At 42.5% G+C, this 5,323-nt stretch overlaps 1 long non-coding RNA gene across 3 annotated transcripts; it reads right to left on the bottom strand.

The window, feature by feature from the left end:
- Window positions 1-947: 947 nt before the first annotated feature.
- LOC124703932 lies at window positions 948-4,632 on the bottom strand. Of its 3 annotated transcripts, none has more exons than XR_007003406.1 (5): window positions 4,018-4,632; window positions 3,686-3,919; window positions 2,545-2,619; window positions 1,636-1,711; window positions 948-1,297 (listed from the first exon to the last, which is right to left on the bottom strand). It is a non-coding gene; the product is annotated as an uncharacterized LOC124703932 (long non-coding RNA). The 3 variants fall into 3 exon arrangements; XR_007003407.1 differs by having other exon boundaries at window positions 3,627-3,919; XR_007003405.1 differs by having other exon boundaries at window positions 2,545-3,919.
- Between the last annotated feature and the right edge of the window lie 691 nt (window positions 4,633-5,323).

Raw genomic sequence — 5,323 nt, forward strand, 5'->3', positions numbered from 1 at the left:
CAACGGGGATAGGCATTACGCCGCCTAGATCGCAAGATGCGATCTAGGCGACATGGTGCTTACCGGTAGAAACCCTCGAGACGAAGGAGTTGGCGATGCGCCGAGATTTGTTTGTGGTTGAACGTTGGTTGTTGTTTATTCCATAAACCCTAGATACATATTTATAGTCCAGGGGACTTTCTAATTGAGGCGTGCACCTAACCGTGCACGGGTAAAACTCTAACTTCTAAATTAAGATGCGATCTACTATAATACGGATACTGAGGGCAATTTAGCCCAAACTTGGTACACAAGGCCGATTCACGTATTTCTTCCATGTATATTCTTCAAACCCATCTTGACCGCGGCCCACCTCTGATCCGGTCAAATTCTGGTGATAACAAGATCAAAGAAAAGAAAGAAAAAACACAGAAAACCCCACACTTGCCACCGAAGACATTGAGGTGAGACCAAGTCGACTCGGGACTCCACAACGACGCTCCCAAGAGGGTAACGACGCATTCCGCCGCCGTCGTCGAGACCGTGAGGTCTAGGGTTTTCACCCGGATCCGTAGCGCGGGACGGATACCCACAACGACGCCCACTACAAGAAATGTGTTGACTTGCGACACTCCATTTTCGTCACTGAATCGTCACTACATTTAATATATGACGTTCTTATGACAAAAATTGGATCGTCGTCATGGTCGTCAATGACGATATTGCACTGTTATGACGAAATCAAATCGTCGTAATACAAAATCAGCCCAGTCCATTTCATTGCTCAACATGGGCCGGGCCCATTAATACCGGCCATTTCTCTAGTCCATTAGCCTTATTGGTTTTGCCTTTTTTAGGTCCGTTTGTTGTTTGGGCCTCAGCCTCTTAACAGCCTTTTTCAAGTCTATTTGGCTTTTCTCTTTCCATTTCCAATTCTCAGGTTTATTTTCCTACGATTTAACAGTAAATAAAAACAAGTAATTTAATCAGAACTGAAGAATACAAGAAATCCAAATCCTTTACACTATTTCCACGGCTTTAGTCAGATAAATACAATAATAACATAGCTATCAAACGCTGTCAACTGCATTAGCATGACCTCTCCCAACCTACAGGTTCGCCTTGTAGCTGCTGCATCATCAGGACTTGTAGGCAACAAGCTAGATAATCGCTGATGTGATCACGGCAACCTGCCAACTGCTTCCAGTGTGCACCGCTCGCTCCAACATTATTTTCCAGCAGATGGCTACCTACAACCACCTGGCCGTGTAGTTCAGTAGCAATAGCACTGAATCTTCCTGTTCTTCTTGTACTGCTCCTGCAATTCGAAAGTTTTTAAAAATTGTGAGATAAGCAAACATGTCAGAAAGATATCATCATAGTTCTTCTACAACTGCAGCGTCAAAATAATAGTATGTTCATTATAAGAAACAAACATTACAGAACAAACTGGACTATAGTTCGAAAATATCAAATTTCAGAATTGCCTTTTATAGAAACAATATAGAAACTTGACCAAACAAAATAAGCAGCCATGCGGAGCAGAATAACCTCATTTGCTAAAGAAATATTTGCCTTTGACTACTGCATAAAACTTCCAAGTAAACCAATACACCAACAGCAGAATCAAAGATTGGACCCACGATAAGAACTCACCTGTGGACAAGTATGTTGCCAATGGCATCTTCTAGAATAACAAGGCCAAGGTGTTTCATTAACCCTTTTTATATAGCTATACATTAAGAGAAGAAAACAATGATAAGCATAGGCACACACTAGATATGCACACATTATAACACACTAATAGAATGCATACTGCAAGCAACTGTGAAATCTGAATTAACATGTATTCAAATCATAATAACACTTATCAACTTTATGTCAACAAAACAAAGTTCCCTGAAGTGCAAATTGAATTAACATGCAAAATTTGGTTTAAAGCAAACTCAAAATAAGTTATAAAAGCTCATGATGTATACAAATTAAGTACTAGAGAACCTGGGCTACCAAATTGATGATACAAATGAATTTTTTTTATACATATGGTATACTTAAATGGCTATATAAAAACCATTAGTAATACTGCTACTGGAGGAAAATATCATGTATACATGTGGTATACTATATTACTATACATAAACTAGCAGTAATACTACTGCTACTGGAGGAAAATATGATGTATAGTATATCAACAATGTATACAACCAAGAACATGAGAATAAGCATAATTCATTAAACAATACTGCTAGTCTACTGCATCGCTTAAAAAAAAAAATCGCTCAAATATAAGCATGTACTTCTTCAGAGAATGCATGACTTGGGACATTACTAATTTTACAGAGATCATTATGGCTTATATCAGACTCCAAACAGAAAGGAACATGTACAACGGTGACCATTAAGGAACATAACATAGACTGAACCATATGCTCATACAATGCTATGCAGACCATAGATTCAATGTCACAGAATAACGTCACGGCAACATTGCCTATCAACTTGATAACAAAGAAAACCAAACACTTATCTACTTCATGGAAGGAAGCGCCGCTGCGGAGAACTCACACTGCAAACGCGGTGCCGTGGCCGTGTTTGATGCGCTCCATCACACAGGTAAGCATCAGGTTTACTCCTTCACATCTGAAAAATAAACAAAAGAACAATAAGCATCATTGCTCAGTTATTGTGTTTCTTTATTTGCTCAAACAGAAAGTTCGCAATAAAATGAGACTATTCAAAGCAGAAGCATAACTACGTATGACCCACTACTAGTTCGTGGTTGGCTCAGGTCTACCACAATTAGATGGAAAACATGGAGTACGGAAACCAATAATGATTACTCCTGGTTTCTTCACAAAGATTATGTATGATCATAGAGAGGCAACCACTGACAACATATATGTTACTAGAACAATACTAATTCTATTATTTAAGCAAATAAGAGCAAATTTAACTAGCAGTGAATCTCTTAGCAGCCAGCATGAACAGTAGAACAACAAAAAAGGGGCATAACTACCAGGGAATACTCTATTAGAGAGAGACAAATAGTACGAGCAATTGACAGAAACAAAACACTATTAGTGAAAAACAAACAGGTAATTGACAACAAGATATAGAAGGGAGAAATACTTATTTGGTTGGATAATACCTATCAAGCTAAAGTCAACTACTGCACATGACTGCAGTAATGCTAGTGACCCATGCTATGTTAGGAAAGTATCACCATTCAGTGATCGAACCATGTTAAATATGTTAATAAAGTTGATGTAGCAACAAGATTATAAAGATAAATGAGCTCGACCCATGTCAACAAATTGTACTGACAGAAGTGCACTTGAAATGCTAATCACTTACAAGGGGCATATATGGATGGCTTATAATGTATACTAATGAGATAAAGAATAATTTGAGGGAGTAGTTATTAGGAGAATATACAGTAGTAAAAGAGCAAAGATCATAGATTGCATATCACAGATCATTGAGACATCAATCATGGGTGTTTTAATCGGCAGACCGTACAGATATATGAATGTCTGAAATGCACAATCCTTCACAGTATGTACAATCGGTTACAGTCTTTGATTTTGAACGAGACATTCAGATAAGTGGTGCAAGAAATTGTAGATAGAATGCAGAGCCCATCAAACCTCATTCTTCCACAGGACACCCTAGACTGATAACATCACGAGAATTCACAAAACCATACCCTCGTCGCTAGCAACCTTCTCCCTTGCCCTCCAGCTCATCAGCAACATCACGCCCTCCTCCAGATCAGGAGGTGACTGATTGTACCCCTTCCTCTTCTTCACAGATGCGGATACCTGTTAAAAGGCACGGGCTACCACACGGGGAGGTTGGTGATGGCGAGCTGGCCTGGTGAAGTCCTGGTACGGCGACCCCGTGACCAGATCCGCCGTGAACTATGTCACATCGTGTGTTCCTGCACAGATGCGGACCGCGTAAATGAAGGGTTGAGTTGTATGAGCCGATGGGAGGGGATATAGAGGAACCGAATCAGGAGAGGAGGGAACAGGGAACCTCAGATCTGGCGCACGCGATGTCGGCGAAGCAGGCGCCACCTCAGGCCACCATGACCATGAACTCCTCGGAGGAGATAAGTGCGTCACCACTCTTGCGAGCGCCGCTGATAGACTCGTGCGCGCACTCAACATCGGAGATGGCGCTGCTGCAGTCGACGTAGACCTCGGCCGCTAGCTAGAAATCATCGACGACAAAGGCCTCCGTCGCCTTGATCTCCACATCCGACGCAGGCTGCTCTGGCCTATGACAAGATCCGACGACCAGGAGGGCAGATCTTCCAGTGACGTGAACTGGTCCATCCCAGGTCGCGCGCCGCCGCCGAGGCCGGCCATGTCGGCATATTGGGCACACAGGCGCTACCGCTGCGGCCGAGTACATTGTTCACGGTATAATGGGTCACGGAGAAGGTGGGGATCTGGCTCTGGGAGGGCCGGATCTATGCGGAATCGGAGAGAGATGGGAGGATCGGGAAATCGGGATCTGACGAGATGGAAGGAAAGAGAGGAGAAAGTTTTTGGTGGGCAGTGATGATGGCGGCGGTTGGGGGAAACGGAGGAGAAGAAGAGGGGTGGGTGGCGGCGGTGGAAAGATGGCTAGGGTTAGAGAAGACGAGGGCGGGTGCCGGTGAGCCATAGTCTTGTGCGGGAGTCAGATATTTTCTTTCGCATGGCGGGGAAATGGGGCGATTGGCGCGCGTCCAATTTCTATTTCCCGCGGCGTGTTTTAGTCGTCCAATATTCAGTACACACCGAGTGTTAGTGTGACTGCCACTGGACCCATGTTTTAAGGTCCCACACAGCAGTGGCTTTGTTGGACGTGGGTGTTATATTGTTGGCTATATCTTGCCTTATTTCTTAATCTAAAATTTTGGTACATGTATATGTTAAATTGTACCTCTTTAGGAAGTTTTAGAATTTCTTATGCCCGTACATCCAGGCTACATAGACATGACATGTAGGTGAATTGATTAGGTGTTAGTCCGGTCATCATTTTGTATCAAAAAATAAAATCCTATAACAATTACGACGATCTTAATTCGTCGCAATCGCCTAGAAATAACATCATAGATCTCGTGGCTCGGGTTATGACGATTTCATGCTAGAAAATAATGGCGTTCATATATACATCGTCATAATTTTCTAGGGTTTTGGTTCCCTTAAAATAGCTAGAGAACATTGAGTGTGAAATCGTCATAGAATCATGACGATTTTATCCAGGGTCACCGAGAAAATGTCACAAGTCAACACATTTCTTGTAGTGGCCCCCAAGAGGGTTACGACACCCACAGGCATCGCCGTCGTTG

The sequence above is a fragment of the Lolium rigidum genome, chromosome 3, assembly GCF_022539505.1.
Source record: "Lolium rigidum isolate FL_2022 chromosome 3, APGP_CSIRO_Lrig_0.1, whole genome shotgun sequence".
NCBI lineage: Eukaryota > Viridiplantae > Streptophyta > Magnoliopsida > Poales > Poaceae > Lolium > Lolium rigidum.